General features: G+C 47.1%; 1 protein-coding gene across 1 annotated transcript in view; it reads right to left on the reverse strand.

Moving 5' to 3' along the window:
- Positions 1 to 17136, reverse strand: part of LOC148162098 (protein Shroom2-like) — a 77994-nt gene that overhangs the window by 21714 nt on the left and 39144 nt on the right. The window lies entirely within an intron of this gene.

The following is a 17136-nucleotide window of genomic DNA, read 5'->3' on the forward strand; positions in this document are numbered from 1 at the left end:
CACAGGCAGGCTTCACGTGTGTGGTTCAACGCTCACAGGCTAACGACTATCAAACTTGCGACAAAGCACGGGGCCATCATGCCTTTGCCAACACATGGTTTCTTCTGACCTGAGTCATAGAACGAGCCTCTGATGGAATCTTCCATTCAGGGAAGAGCAGTTTTGCATTGAGGAGACAACCGTGTTGTTAAAGGAAACTCTTTAAGAAGGGCAGCAAAGGGAGAACCAGCAGACAGCACCAGCAACCCAGAAGAGATGTAACCTACTAAGTAACAGGCAGATAAGGCTTTCCTCCTGACACCCAGGGCAGGAGCCTCATTCCAGCACCTGCCTTGCGACCCAGGAGTGAGCCGGCCTCCTGAGACAGGATGCCTCGCCTGAGTGTTACAGATGTCCCAACCTGCACCCTCCAACCCCCAGGCTGCTGTCCTGTAAGTCCAGTGCCCTGCGCACGTCCCTCTGACCATGTCCTCGGGAGAACGGGCTCCTCCAGGTTTAACAGATGCTCAAGAGCAGAACCCAGACCATGCCCAATTCCCTCCCCTTCCCCATGGTCAGCCAGCTGGGGCCAGGCCCCCACCCTGCGCTGCGGGGAGCACAGCCAGACACAGCCGGACCCTGCCCCACCTAGAAGCTAGAAGCTAGAAGCTAGAAGCTAGAAGCTCTCCGTATCTGGAAGAGGACATGGGAGCTCAAGTCCCAGCGGGGCCCAGAGAAAGGGCTGTCTTGTCTGCTGGCAAGACGCTGAACACACAGCCTCAGCTTAGAAGACACATGGTGGCAAGACAGCCACGCACAAGAGCTTAAAATATTAACCCGGTTCCAGGAAGTTAGATATTTCAGAAAAAAATACGTATCGGGTACATACTAAAAGAAACTAGAAGTTTTCAAAATAACTTGAACATCGCAACGGATGTTCAGAGAACAGAGTCAAGCAGCTGTTTGGTTACTAATCGCATTTAAACTCTGCCGAGCTGAGAACGCAGTTTGCGACTCGTAACTCACAGCTCAGGTGTCTTGCTGCGACGGGTAGGTTTGACCTGCTGCGGGGGGAACGAATGCCCTTACGTCCCCCTTCCGTTTCAGCCACTGTGCCTCTTAAGCTCACAAAACCTAATTCACGGGGCGCCTGGGTGGCTCAGATGGTTAAGCGTCTGCCTTCGGCTCGGGTCATGATCCCAGGGTTCTGGGATCGAGTTCCGCATCGGGCTCCCTGCTCCTTGGGAGTCTGCTTCTCCCTCTGCTTCTCTCTCTCTCCCTCTGTCTCTCATGAATAAATAAATAAAATCTTAAAAAAAAAACCTAATCCACGACAATTTACAAACGCCTCCCCAATATCTCATTTCAAAGAGCTGAGCCACGTTTGCAGGTTTTCACCTCTCCTACGAACATGCTTGAAAAACGGCACCCACAGACCTGCAGGAAAGCACCTGGTGCCGCTTACTTACTAAATATCCACCACCTCACAGACACTCACAATTCAATTAGCTACAATGTATCGCTTAAATCTAAGTGCTTTTGGCCATCTGGATTCACATTTCATACTTTAACGAAAAAGGAGCTCTATTTGCAGAGTGCATGAGACAGGATGTGTGGAGATCTGCCCAGAAACACAAGAGAACCCACAGATGGGAAATAAGGACTCGGCGCAAAAGATGGGCTGCACAGAGTCTGCCCAAGGGCCACGTCCCGGCTTCTGTCAGGCACAAGGTCCTTCCTGTCTTCCCGGCGGGGCATCCTTTGCAGGACTGTTCCCCAGGGGAGGCATGCATGCTGTATGGTCTCTCCTGGTCCTAGCAATGCGCTGCACCCCAACACTGCACTCCAGTTAGACTTACGTTAGCGCAGCAATTTCAGCACCAACCTTGTCCCCACCCCCTTATTTTTTTCTTTACTCCTCCACGTCACCAAACTTACAAAGTCAAAGGCATAAAACCACTAGTGGGTTTTTCTTACTCTAGTTAGGGATTCAGGAAATCAGGGTCACAAGAAGGACCACAGGGTGGAACCTGGGGCTCTCGTAGGGTCATATTCCGATCCGTTTCTAATAGGTTCCCAATGACTACTCAGTAGAGAATATGTGTGTGTGTGTGTGTGTGTGTGTGTGTGTGTGTGTGTGTGTGTGTGTGTGTGTGCGCGCGCGCGCGTGCGCACGTGTGCGCCTACTGTGGATGTGTTAGATGCAGCCCTGTCGCTCTCCGTGTTAATGTATGTATATCCCCCGCCCTCCGCTTTTTTGAATCTTCAAGTATAAAGTCAATGGTGATAGTAAGATCCACAGATAAAGAAAATAAGGATGTCTTAGAGATTTGCCAGCAAAAGCACCGAAGCATTTGCTCCTAGGTACACACAGGAGTGGCGAGTGGAGCCGTACAAAGGAACACGGAAAAAGGCAGCTGCATTCTAGAGTCCCAGCAACTGATATGCGGCTTAGGTTGCTCATTGTCCTGAAGAACATGCTAATGACATGTTACCACGGGGAACACTGCTCCTGCAGGTCCAGGAGGAGGGAGGCCTGGCGGGCTCTACGCACTGGAGACTCCCCGAGCCCTGCGACCCGCTCTGGGGCTGGACCCCGCGCCACGCCGTTCTTCCTCATGGGCCTGGCCGCTGCGGGGGCAACGGGAGGGGAAAGGCCTGCAACAGGGCAGCGAAGCCAAACGAAACGAATCTAAAGAGGGAAGTCCCCAGGAAAGGCCATGGTGAATGCCGCTCAGCAGCCCAAACACCCTGTGATAGGGCGGAAAGGACCGGAGGGCCAAAAGGAAAAAGAATATATATAGACACACACACATAGAGACGCACACACACGGAGCAAATGCTCTGGAAATCCCATGCACACTGCTCGAATTCACATCGACATTTTTGATCTGGGTGTGGAGACGGCCAGGCCCACGTCTAAATGCGGTTTCCGTTATCTGAGAGGTGGTGGCTTTATTTCCAGATCCCATCTGTTCCTGATGAGCCCTGGGACAGCACTGGGTTTCTCTCTCTGGGTCACATTCTCTGCTCACAGGGCCCTTCACACAGGGCCCTCGTTCCTGGTCGCCCCCAGCACGGGACTGGTTTCACTCTCCAATGACTCATGGTTCAATCTCCACTCTCCTCACTGGGCTCGTACACACTAGGTGGCTGGGCACGCAAGGGACATTCACAGCACCACAAGTACAAGTCTCCTGACGGAATCCCTGGTGTCTCCGTCGATCTTCCTGTCCCCCAGGGGGAATCCCAACAGACTCACATCACCTTGGCTTCGAAGCACAGGCAGAAAGCTCTTCTGTCTACACAGCACCCCACAAAAGCCAGGTGACGTGGGAAAAGGAGACGATGGGCAAGGCGTGGGAGCGCCAGAGAGGTAATCAACCAGTCAACTGACCAATTCACTAGGGAACAGACAGAAACACTCTAGAAACATTTCAAGCCGCATGAACACCCAGCAATAATGGCACCGCCCACTCTTTCCTGGGAGACGCCAGATGACCCCAGGACTTCGCAGATGGTGAGCCCCCCTGTAGGTAAGGAGGCTGTCTGGTCGTCTTATCCCAGTGCCCAAGCATGCCAATAACATCCACCAGACGAATGGAGAGACACACTGGTGAGGATGGAGGGAGCAGTTTCCCTAAGTCCTGTTCCAACGCTGTGTCTCAGAGAATCACCTTGTGGGACGATACAAGCCCTGAAATCATTTCCAATTCAGTTCTTTCTTTACTGCGACGTCTTCACTAAAGTTTTTCTCTCTGTGTCAACCCCAAATAGGCTCTCTTTTCTGTGATTCTAATGTGGGGAAAGCAATTACTTTAGAAAATCAGATGAATGTTATTTCCTCGTTGTCCTAACAGATGGATAAAAAGATCTGCTTCCTTTGGGTTTTATTTTTGCTTGCAGGAACTTGGATGGTAACAGGAACGAAGTCAAATTAGAGAGACCGAGGCGTCATTTGTAGTTAAGTGGAGAAGAACAGATTAATAGAGAGATTCCAAAACCAAATGCACAAGCACAGAATTTAGGAAGGGCTAGTGTTCAATCACAGAAAACACCGACATTTAGAGATCATAATCTGTGATGGCCCCTCAAGCATCCAGCTCTGTTTTCAGAACACGTGTTTTGAATCTATTCCAGGCCTCTTTTGTTTTTATGGCTAGGGATCCTCATTCCTGGTTCCAAGATGTGACATTTGGGGAAAAAAACAAAAAAATTTTTTTTATTTTTTTAAACAAAATGAGGCAAATTCCCTCTGCCAATCAAACCTCCAGTCCAGTTAGAATCAGAAGCACGGACAAATGGAATAAAAATGACATTTGCATGTGATCTGTTAGCTGAGTTTTCTCCTGGCGTTCTCTGTTTTTGGCTTTCCTAAAAATATGTTTTGCGCAAAGTTCAAAGTGTGGGCAAGCCTGATACCAACTGTGATTTTTTTTTTTTTTTTTTTTTTAGAAGTGGCCGAACTGATGAAATCAGGATTTCAGGGGCGAGTGGGAATGGCCAATGCCGTTGCTCAACCACTGGCCACAGACTGCACTCAGCCTGCTCTGCAAGTCTGACCTGGTGACTCAGCAGGACTAATAACTAACTTTTCTTCCGAAGCTGCAGGACACAAGAGTGTCCTCAGGGATGCCACCAGTCACCCCATGGCCCCAGTGGAGACCTGCCATCTCTTCTGATAGGTGTTTGGGTGCTCTGGTTTGGCCGCACGTGCAGCCAGCCAGGACCCCCCTCTCAGCACGGGTCAACCAACGTCGGACCAGAACATCACGGAAGCAGACATGAAATGCAAACCACAGGAGACAACAGGGAAACGAAAAGTTCCCTCTGCCTTCTGATCCCCTGGACAGCTCTTTCCACAGGGCATGGGAAGCTGTTACCAATTTGAAGCTGATCTAAAGGAAACAGGGAAAATGTCATAAATATTCGAGGCTTTTTGCTCCTCCCAGGCGTGAGGTTACGCTATCCAAATTTATTTCCGGGGTTTGTAAAAGCACTGTAATCCTGCAGATACACACAGCCTCTTTAGACTCTGTCCTTACCCCAACGCCTCACTTCCCTCCCACCCAGGATAACCCCTGCCCTGATGGACGAGAGCAGGGCAATGTTTTTGTCTGATGTTCTGGTTTTAAAGCTTTTTTAAGGCAGACCATTTCCACCAAATATAGGAGGGCATATCCAGTCAACCCCCAGCATCCACTCCTTAGGGTCAACCGCTTTGCACTCCTGGTCCATCTTGTTTCCCTAACCCACCCCTCCAATTCTCCACAGCATTCTGAAGGAGTGTAGGGGATGACTTCAGACATACAAATCTAAGCTCTCCTCAACCATATCCCATCAGAAGCCAGGCCTGGCAGAGGTAGGGACTGATGAGGACACGCATGCGTGCAAATCCGTATCTGAGCGAAAGCCTTCTAGCAATCTCGATTTTCTGCCAGTGCGGAGAATCTCTGCTCTATGGGACCTTCCCCTCCCCAATTCCGTATCTCCATTTTTCCAACCACTTGATCTGGATATTAAACGCCACTCCTGCAACTAATCCTTGGCTTGGCATGTCCCTCCAAAACTAGATTATCATCATCTGAAAAAAGTGACATTAAGTGCCCCTGGCTACCAACCTTGGAGGGATCAATCCTTGATCCTTAATCCTCCAGCCAGAAAGGCTTCTCAAACCCTTGGCCCTGGGGATTTGGCCCTTGGGCTGTAGTTTGCCAAACCCTGGTCTAGAAGGCAAGGCAGATATTAATTCCTTAAAAATTCAAGCTCATTTTGAAAAGTACTATGAAGAATGTATGAGGAGAATGCCAAAGGGGAGAAGAGCTCTTTACACAAAGAGCAGGGTCTGCTGAGTTCTTTTAAAGCTATGATTTTGTAACTTTTACGGCCATTTTTTCCTTATTAGTAGGAGCAACAGTCTCTTGTGACCAACCTCATGTGAACCAGAGTGGAGTGCCACAAACTGTCACTTGAAATCATTAGAAGCAGTTAGATGGAAAAGATAAGATCAGATTTTATGATGGCAGACATTTCATTCAGCTCAATAACAGTTTTGGGAACATCTCCGACGCGTAAGTTTTAATTAGGTATGACCTGTTGTTAATAAAAACTTAAATGCTATGAGCATTAGGGTACAGGTAACGAGCAATAAATGAATTTGGGTTCACCTTAATTCTTGCCCCCTACATCTACACGCTTTTCTTGTGAGCCACTTAAGTTTTTAAAACCACGTGTTTGAATTCCTAGAATCTAGCTATGGATCTGGGAGGTCTTCAGGTTATAAAACATTTTCACAACTCTTTTCTTCTCCACACCCCACCCCAATTTTACCAAGGTATCGTTTAAACACTGTAAAATTCAAGCGACTGGAGGTCGGGGTAAACGTGCAGAGTTGTGCGTTCACCACCACAATCGAGTCTAAATACAATTGCACAGGCCCCAGGAGGTTTCCTCCTGCTCTCAGGCAGCCATTGTAGCCCAGCTTGAAACCCGTGTAAGTTACTCTGGGTTCTTATCTGGAAGAGGAGAACCTACTTCAGGCAGATGCAGAAGATTAAAATTCCTTAGAACTACAAACCAACGCCCACTGAAATGACAGGGAAACGCCCCATTTCAACACATTTGAGGGGGACTCTAATCACGACTTTTACAAATTAAATTTTCTGAAAGCAAAGCCATCCTGCAGCGACTTTTCCAGATTGTTAAACAAAGGATTCCGTGTGACAGATCCCCCACGATGGGCATTTCCAATCTTCTTCTCTCCTCCACTGACTGCATTTTACAAACATGCACACATTTTCGTCATAATTAGCATGGAAAGTAGATAGCTTGATCCTCTCCCCTGGAAACTTCCAGCCCCTCCTCCCGCCGCCACCAAATCAAGGCTCGACTGCTTAATTTTCTAGACTCTCCCTCTCATCCTTCCCAAGCCACCTGCCACTCCTCAGGGACCCCTGTTCCGGCAACACACGTTTTGGCCAGAGGCCCTTTCCTGCCATCCATGCCTTGTGGTTTCCGTATCTCTGCTTTGATCCACACTCTTTAGTAGGAGACGCCCCACAGACACCATTCCTGTTTTCTATAAGATCGAAATGAAGTGCAACCTTTTCCATGGAGCGTTTCCTGGACCTGTTGACAAAGATAAGGCTTTCTTCTGCTGAACCCCTGTAAGGATTTAATCTCTGCCTGTTTGTCCCCAAACTGTTCTCAATTCATCTGTGATATTTTCAACTACTATCGCTCCTCCTGGGTACACTGATTGCACCCACTTCTGTCCCTGGGCCTAGCACAGCGCCTGGCACAAAGCAGGCTTCAGCAAAGACTCAGTGAGGTAACAGGGAGAAACGGAGGAAGGAAGGGAGGGATGGAGGGAGCGGGGAGAGGAAGACATGGCTGGCAGGCTGACTTTCTTCTGACTACCCTGCATCATAGCATTTACATTTATTTCTGTGTCCCTCCAAAATGCGTATGTTAAATCCTAACACCCCGCAACGGGAAGGTGTTAGGTGGCGGGACCTTTGGGAGGTAATTAGGTCGTGACGATGGAGCCCTCAGCAATGGGACAGCACGCTTATACGAGAGAGAGCTTGTTGCCCTGCTCTCCGCTCTCCCCCGCTCTCCCCCACTCTCCCCCACTGCTCTCCGCTCTCCCCCACTCTCCCCCACTGCTCTCCGCTCTCCCCCACTCTCCCCCCACTGTGTAAGGACACAGCAGGAGCACAGCCGGCTGCAAACCAGGAAACGGGTCTCACCAGCAAGCAAATCAGCTGCACTTCCATCTTCGACTTGCAGCCTCTGGAACAGTGAGAAATAAATGTCTGTTGTTTCAGCACCTGGTCTATAGTAATTGGTTATGGATTATTTTCCCCAAGAAGAGAGGATAAGATCCTTCAAGGGAGATCCTCTCTGTGCCTGATTCAATTTTATAGGCTCCCTGGCACCTGACCACACAAATACAGGTCAGTAACCAGAAACAGAGCTATCACCTGAAGACCTGTCCAGAGACCGTGCTTCTTCTGATCTTGTGGTAATTAAAACATAGGGATAAGCACGCACATGTGTTCGCGCGCACACACAAGCCGGTGGGAGCAGTAAGGCCTGGGAGAGGATCTCCCCCTCTCCCACCTGGTCTGGAAGGAGACGTGGGCCGCCGTCAGCTCTACTCCGTAGCGGTCTCCTGACTGCCTCCTTCCAATTTCACATCACATCGCCATGAATGCTGCAGAAACAGATCCAACTCACAGACTCAATTATGCTTATTTGTCCATTAAAGGCCATCTGAAGTAACTCAATTTTTCAACAAAGCGGGGGCCGTAATAAAAAATAGTAACTGGCGATTGAGTAGCCCTTTACTCTTTTGAATGTGTTTATATCTATGGTTATATGGCTTCTATTTATTTTATTTTGACATACTTATACCCTGAGTGATCAAACGTTTCGGGGTGACGTATCAAAGGAAACCACACAACAGGAACGTTAACATGAACATAAACACAACCCAGTGAAAGAAAACAGAAGGGTGAAAGACACAAGCATGCACAAATGCTCAAATGAGCGGACACTAGAATATACGGAGGTGTGACGGTTGTGCCTCCGATGGATCTTCAGGTTTCTGTCAGCCAGAGCAGTAATGGTGGCAGGAGGGCCCAGGGTACTGGGAAGCCAAGGACATCTTGATTCTTCAGCAGAGACAACCCTATTACTAACCTCCATTTGCAGAAAGCAAGCACGACAGACACAACTCAGCATTCCCAGGGCACTGCAGCCTAAGTCACTTGCCCCCTAACGTGTGCTAGGGTGGAGATGTTCATCTCTGACTCCTGCTTTCTCTCCACAACACCACATTAGACGGTATTCTAAAACACCTGGGTTCTTCTCTGCCCGGGCAGTAAAGACGCTGGAGAATATTGCAGGTGGTGGTCTACAGCTCAGAGGAAATTCATACCCACAGAGCCCCACATAGTTATGCTTTCTACGCAGTAACGCAAAGGCCACCACACAATTCCCAGGAGCCAGGAGCCAGCAGAATGGGAATGGATTGCACACAGCCACCAGGCAGGGGCAATGACAATGCAAACACTAGTAACTAAAAAGGAAAAAACTGTAACCAACCATTAATGTTTGAAAAGCACACAGCGCACTTCAGCGATCTATTTGCCACCTAAATAACAATAATCAAGAAAGGCCCCACCCCCAACAGGAAAATGAACACAAGATGTGAACAGTAACGAACAAAAGAAAAAAATACAAATGGCTAGGCAAGACGCAAAGTTCGACTTTGCTAGTTCCTGAGAAAATGGGGCGTGCCTGGGTGGCTCAGTCAACGGTTAAGCGTCTGATTCTTGATCTCAGTTCAGGTCTCGATCTCAGGGGCGTGGAGCCTACAGGAATAGGAAGGGAGGGAGGGAGGGAGGGAGGGAGGAAGGAAGGAAGGAAGGAAGGAAGGAGGGAAAGAGGGATGGACGAACTTTTTTGCCTATAGAGTCACAGAATTTTTTTTAAATGTTCAATATGGATAAAGTTTTGGGAAAGGCAGGATTGTCCTAGGCTGTTGGGTGGTCGGGCATAAACAGTACATATGTCATGGAAGGCATCTTGGGCATATTTCCCAAAAGCCTGCCTTGTGATTCCAGATCTAGAATTTAATCCTAAGGAAATCAGCCTGCCAGAACATGAATATTTCACTACAAGATGTTTGCTGCAGTATTACTTATAACTGTGAAAGACTGGAGACAACCCGAAAAGTCCACAGGACCTCTATTGGCCACTCATATCTTAGAATGCCATGAATCATACACAGAACTTCGCTCTATCTTTACTAAGAACGTTTTAGTTAGTAAAGCAGATTTTAAAATAACACGTCCTTTTAAAAAAAACTGTAGGGTCGCCTGGGTGGCTCAGTTGATTAAGCGGCTGCCTTTGGCTCAGGTCGTGACCCTAGGGTCCTGGGATTGAGCCCTGAGTCACGCTCTCTGCTGAGCGGGGAAGCCTGCTTCTCCCTCTCCCTCTGCTGTTCCCCTGCCTGTGCTCTCTCTCTCTCTCTCAAATAGATGAATGAAATCTTTAAAAGAAAAAAAAAACTGTATACACAATTAAGGAAGCTGTATCCTCAAATCAGTAAAAATCCTGACTCTCAGAAACATACGTCAAGCTTATAAAATAAGGAGCCATTTTGAATGTGGGGTAATTAATTTGGTAAGAGATGAAAATATAGTTAGAATAGTATATTCCCCCCATAATTTAAGAGAAAATCGTTTGCTTCGGTTGTCTTCCTCCTACCACAACTGCATGTGACCCCAAATTCTGAAAATTCCACACGTGAGACTGTCTAATTACTGTTACTTGGCCGAACCATATTTGGAAATGCATGATTTACTCAACAGGCTTTAGATATATTTATTGTACATGAAAGTTGACCTTATAGACTGTATTCCTTTATAAAACGTCTCATATGTGAGTGCGTATGTGTTGGGCATACATACACACGTACATACACATGCATGCATGTGTATAACGTTAAAACACCTTCCTAGAGGTTCTCGTTACTCTAACCTTTCATGGCCTCGGAGTAGGTTTAAGGGCCCACTGGCTAGACTTTGTAACACACGTGACGCAGGTGACACCCCAGGGCGCTTCGTTTGTTAGCCGCTGACTCTACGGGGCATTCGCACCCAGCGCCGAGGCGGGTTTAGCTGTGCAGGGAGCTGCCACGGCGTCAGCAGAGCCTGCCGGCTCGCACCGCACACTGCTGACAGGAGCTCCCCTATCTGTAAGTGGATCTCAAAGGTATTACACACGTGTGTGTCTCCTCCATATTTCTATGTCTTCTTCCACACGAATGTTGGCGGTACAGGACTCAGGCAATGCGACCTATGGGCCCGGAAGGGTGATCTTAAGGAGACTTCAAGTCCCTGGCTTTTCTCCCAGAGAAGGAAAAGCTGTTACGGCTTAAAGAGACCTTAGAAATCAGTGACTCTAAACTCCTTCTTTTATGGACAAAGGAATCGAGGGTCAGAAAGGTTGGGTGAGGGGTGCCTGGGTGGCTCAGATGGTTAAGCGTCTGCCTTCGGCTCAGGTCATGATCCCAGGGTCCTGGGATCGAGACCCGCATCGGCCTCCCTGCTCCTTGGGAGCCTGCTTCTACCTCTGCCCTCCCCTCGTCTCTCTCATGAATAAATAAATAAAATTAAAAAAAAAAAAAAGAAAGGTTGGGTGACCTGCAAATTACACCCACATGGGCTTGGGACACACGTCCCCAGTCTCTCCATCTGGTCAGGGGATCTCTATACTACACACCCCCCCGGGAGGCCACATGGCGATTCCTTCTCACTTACACCATCAGCACACTGGATATGGGCCGCAAAAGTTAGTAAGAGACTAGGTTTGGCAACGTGTGCCCCGATCTCCACTCAGCCCATACTTCCCTGTAGGACCTTTTCAACATCAGAGGTGGGAGGTATGAATCAGCAGGAACCCACCAGGTTAACAACCAGCCATACTGCATGCAAGGGCTCTCTATGAACCAGATGTGTGAATCCAGTCACTTAAGGCCCAGTTTACTGTAGAACGAACACGGTATACAGTGTGGTTAGGCCCAAAATATGTGTGTGTGTGTGTGTGTGTGTGTGTGTGTGTGTGTGAGACAGAGAGAGAGAGAGAGAGAATGCTTTGTGAACTTTAAGAATTAACAGAAGGGATTCTGCAAATGTTTCTTTTTTTTTTTTTTTTAAGGCAAAAAACTAAGTAATTCTAGGACCTCTTCAGACATCCAGCTATGTGTATAAGCCTCCCAGGAAGGACCTGATTATCTAGGAAAAGCCAGCTAGAAAGCACAAGTGTCTGCTAACCAGGGAAAGACAGGTTGATGCAGCGGACAAAAAACAGCAGCTTTGTTTCTGCTACTTCCCCACCTTGCTCTTCTTAAATTTTAATGCACAGAAGAGGCAAAGAATTAAAGGCATTAAAAGTAAAACAAATGCATGCTAAAGGCCACATGACATATTAGCTTCCCAATATACCTCTAAAAAGCAAAGGTAGACTTTGGAGAAACAGCCAGTCCATGCAAAACAAGGAGCAGCAAGTATACACTTACCAGGGTCACGTCACGCCAGCTGGGCAACTGATGCCTAATACAACCCGTATGGTTAATACCAACGTATATGGTTATTTCTAGTACTCTTCTAAAAAAGTTGTTTCTGTGTGTATTCTGTTCATGCATTTCTGAGAATACCCTGCAAATTTTTTCTTTGAGGGGTGTATGTGTTCGTGTGAGCCAGACAATGTTTTTGCCACCATGCATGACAAAAAGCAAGTGTAGAGAAAGTGTACCTCTTTCTACCATCTGTGGAATACTTGTCTGCAACACAATCATAAAGAGTATTTATACAATACCCCCTCAAAGATTCTGCTTCACAAGGGAAATATGCCAGCCAGCCAATCTGTACCAAATTTTCAGATATTTTATGTGATATGTTTCATTCATTCCTTCTGTAAGTCTTCGATGTGTAAGGCTCTTTAATTATTTAGTTATAAATGCTGCCAGGTAGATTTCTGAAAATCTTTCTTCAAACTCCCTTTCCTTTTTCCTTCTCAACAGCACGACCGCTCAAACATGCATTTTAAAATAACTCCTACCCATGTGAGTCAGTAAATGCAGACCCAAACAGCAGAGGCAGGTGTGTGCATGTGTTCACATACACACATACATATGCAGAAATTTCTCTGAAGATGGCATCCTCCCTCCACACACAAAAGCCTCCGCCAGTAAAGTCAAGGCATTTAAATCATTTAGAAATACGGCCACAAATGTTTCTTTTACAATTCAAAAGATAAAAAAAGATCCATAGCACATGTATGGTAAGACCTGTAAAGAAATGCCTCTAAACGGTCACAACCACACCCGAGGGCAAAATTTAAGAACTGGAAAATACTGAGAACCACACTGATTCCATTTTCTCCCATTGTGATGTTTTCACTGCAATTAGCAAGCAGGCTATGTGTGAATTTACCCACAGAACATCTTTTCATGACTCAACATGCACACCTGATATTGCTGCTTCCCCTCCACCCCCCCACTTCCAAGTGGCTGACTCACCATTTCCTTTCAATATTCGCATTCAGGGTCTCAGTCATGAAAATGCTAATTTCTTACTGGCAAGGAAAAAAGAAAAGGCCAGACAAGCAACTCGGGTCTTCGTGCAATGCTGGCCTTCCACAGGGAAGGCAGAGGTCTGTGGATCTCACGCAGGGCAAGGCTCCCACATGCCAAGGCTGCTGGTCACACCAGCACGATGGCTTGCAGCCCGGAACACGGTACCGAAAGGCACTGCCTTCTAGTTTCAATGCACTTTTAGCAAACTGCAGAGACCAAAGCTGCAAAATTTGCACATATCTATCAGCACACATGCAGCACACGCGTAGCGTGCCTGCAGACATACGTGCATGCATGCAGAGCTCGAGCTGGGATCTGCTCCCCAGTTTGCATTATTTTTCATTTTCAGGCAGAACAATAAACAAGGGAGATGTTTGCGGATCTCCCCAGATCTTAGCCACTGCACTCTGAGCCGACAACCTGCTATTAAAGACAGGAGAACAAAAGAAACACTGGTAAGTACAAAGGCTAGCAAACAGTCCCATCCGGGGTGAGCTGCCCTCAGAAGAAATGCGGGAGGCTCTTACCGGCTCCCTGTCCCTGCGTCTGCTCCCTGCTCCCTGCGTCTGCTCCCTGCTCGCGGCCGTCTGCGTGGTGGGCCGTGAACACAGCGGTACGCTTCCTCCAGGGACCAGCAGCCGCGCTCTGCCGCAGCCCCCGGCTCTAGCTGCCTCCAGCACGGAGGAGTCTCAAAGCCATGCTCACCACAGCTGGCCTGTCTGTGCCTGCTGCCTCGGGAAGGACAAGTTCACGCAGGCTCCGTCAACTCTAACCTCCGGGACTCCAACAACTCCTCCTGACCTCAGGGGGAACATTCCCAAGGCTTCGATGCTTAGACCCCCAAAGACTGGCCCTTTTTAAAACCCCAAAAGGCTTGGGTGTCTTCCTCCTTATAATTTAAAAGGGGGAAACACAGGAAAGCCCACTGAACATATTTTACTCAGCTTTAGCTATTTACTATGCTAACCACATAGTATGTGTGATACACAGTTCAACTCAACCATTACAAAATCAGATGGAACAACGAAAGAAAAAAATCCCACTGAATAGCCTAGTTTATATCTTTCTGTATTCTATTTGTACTCTTGGGTTTATTACACACTCAACAGGAACATAATCCAGCAAACAACTAACAGTATTTCCGGAAGTTTTACTGTGTGCAAAGCATTCAGTGAGGAAGACAAAGAAGTCACAGGCTGACTGTGACTTACCAGCCCGTCATTTCACAATGATCCGTATTTAAAGTCCCCGCCCTCCACCTCCCTTCCTAAAGCAGCCCAGGACCTCAGTGCCACTCCCATAGAGAAAGCACCCTCCCTCCTAACAGCCCCTTCCCATACCAAGAGCCCCAAGCCCTCCCCGGTCTTGTGCTTACCACCCTTTAGAATCAGTTTTCTCTTTTCAACCTGCTTCTGTCAGCCTCTTCCGAATTCACAATTTCTGAGTCTTGCTCATTTAAGCAAGTAACACATGCTACTCTGAAGTATGTCCCAGATTACTGCTCTATTTGTAAGAGTGACTTTTCCCTTTTTTCCACACCTGCTTGATCTTAAGCACTGTGCCGATGCATGAATGTTATATCCAGTCAGCGTTGAAATAAGTTTGCAAGGAAGGTTGCTATGGACATCTCATCATCCAGGGACAGGAGGTTATTAACTTAGGTGACCTGAAGCAATCACACTGAAAAGGAGCATGAGAATTTGAACCTGTGTCTTCAACCCCAAAGCTTACGTTCTTCCTACGACTTCTCATCTCCACCTATTATTTTACCAAGGACACGATCCTGTTCCTAAGAGAGGGTACCATCTAGACCCCAGGCCATCTCCATGACCTTAACACTCACTGCAGGGTGCATGGCCATCCACATAACACCTATCTAGTAAGAATCTGGTAGCTGATTAGATATTTCGCCATACTCACTCCTCAAAAGGTATGTTCCTAATATTTACAAACTGAGTAACTCAAAATGCATTATAAGAATATGATTTTAGGGACACCTGGGTGGCTCAGTCAGCTAAGCGTCTGCCTTCGGCTCAGGTCATGATCCCAGAGTCCTGGGATTGAGTTCCGCATTGGACTTCTCCCTCTCCCTCTGCCTGCAGCTCCCCCTGCTTGTGCTCTCTCCCTCTCTCTGACAAATAAATAAAATTAAAAAAAAAAAAAAAATCTTAAAAAAAAAAAAAGGAACATGATTTTAGGGGCGCCTGGCTGGCTCAGTCAGTACAGCATGCGACTCTTGATCTTGAGGTTCTGAGTTCAAGTCCCACGTTGGGTGTAGAGATTATTTAAAAATAAAATCTTAAAAAAAATTACAATTTTAAATAATAACTTCATTTTAGAATGCTTTTAGATTTACAGAAAAAATACGACAATAAGAGAGTTCTGGTATCTCCAATGCCTGGTCTCCCCGACAGTTAACATCTTACCTTAGTATGGTAACATTTGTTATAATTAACGAGCCAATCCGGGGACATTAGTATTAACTGAAGCCCACACTTGATTCAGATTCCTTTTTTACTTAATGTCCTTTTTCTGTTCTGTCCAGGGTACATTACCTTTGGTTGTCACGTCTTCTTGGCTTCCCCTAAGTAACAGCTTCCCAGAATTTCCTTGTTCTTGATGCCCTTGACAATTCTGAGGAGTACTGTTCAGGCATTTTGTGGAATGTCTCTCAACTGGGATTTGTCTGATGTTTTTGTCACGATTAGGGCTATGGATTTTGCGGAAGATCACAAAGGTAAAAAGTGCCATTCTCATAGGATCTCAAGGGTCATGCTGTCAACACAACTAATCTCCATGCGTCACCTGGCAGGGGTTAGCATATGTCAGTTTCTCCATCAGAAGTTCCTTCTCTCCCTCCGCCTTGCCATCCTGCCCTCTTTGGAAGGAGGTTACCCATACACAGCCCGTATTTAAGGAGCCAGGGGTTCTGCTCCACCTGCTTGAAGGCAGAGGATCTACACAGATTATCTGGAATTTTTCTGTCTTTTCTCTCTCCACTTATTTATTCGATCACTTACGTATATATCAGTATGGACTCAGGAATATCTACTTTATATACTGGGTTACAATCTAACACTCCTTTATTTCGTTGTTTCAATTGTTCCAACTCTGGTCATAGGAAGCTCTTTTAAGTTGGCTCCTGTGTCCCTCTGACATATCCTTATTGTTACTGGGCTTGTTTGGTATAGTCCTTCCTTACTTTTTGGCACTACAAGATGTTCCAGGCTCGTTCTGTGTATTCCCTGCCCCGGCCTAAACCCAGCCATTCCCTGCCAGGAGCACTGGTTGCTTTGATTATAGAAGGGTACTGGAAGACAAGATCTTGATGCTCGTTGTGCTTGAGGCCTTTTTAAAGAATGCCCTCAATGAATTATGTCCAAAGAGAAAGCACTTTTATAACACTAAGATTTATAATTTGGGTTTTCATACATCCACGTTTACTACAGCGAGGCATAATTACCAGGGTGTCTAGGACACTCACGTCTTTTCATAGCTTGTGCTATGTTAATGCTTGTGAGATTTTTACATTATAAATACTTGTGATAAAATGCATACGTATCCCTGTCTTTGACACGGAACATTTGTGCGCTTGAAGAATTCCACAAATAAAAAGGGAACAGAACAAGACAAGCACCCTAGGACTTATATTCCAGAAGAACTCTTCCCCCTAGCCTCTCGGGCAGTCCTGGTGAAGCCTTAAGCCCCCCCTGGGTCACTTCACCTAATGTGGCATGCCAGTCTTTAGGGTCTGGGGCTGCCCTCCCTACCCCTCGCCATCACTGCAAGGCAGAACATCACAAAGGAGCCCATGGTTAGAGCATCCTGCCCTCACCTCTACTTCTACGCTGTGAAGGAGCCATGGCCACCCCTATTTGGGTGGACACTGTAAACTCCTGAAGTTCACAAAAGACAAGTAAAATAAAGACGACAAGAGAAATGGATCTCATTCTTGCAAAAGAACAGTCTCTCTGAAATGTCTAGACAGACTGCCAGCCAGGTCCCAC

Source organism: Eumetopias jubatus, unplaced genomic scaffold (genome assembly GCF_037043125.1).
Source record: "Eumetopias jubatus isolate StellerSeaLion01/CBP00866 unplaced genomic scaffold, mEumJub1_p1.0 scaffold_23, whole genome shotgun sequence".
Classification (NCBI taxonomy): Eukaryota; Metazoa; Chordata; class Mammalia; order Carnivora; family Otariidae; genus Eumetopias; species Eumetopias jubatus.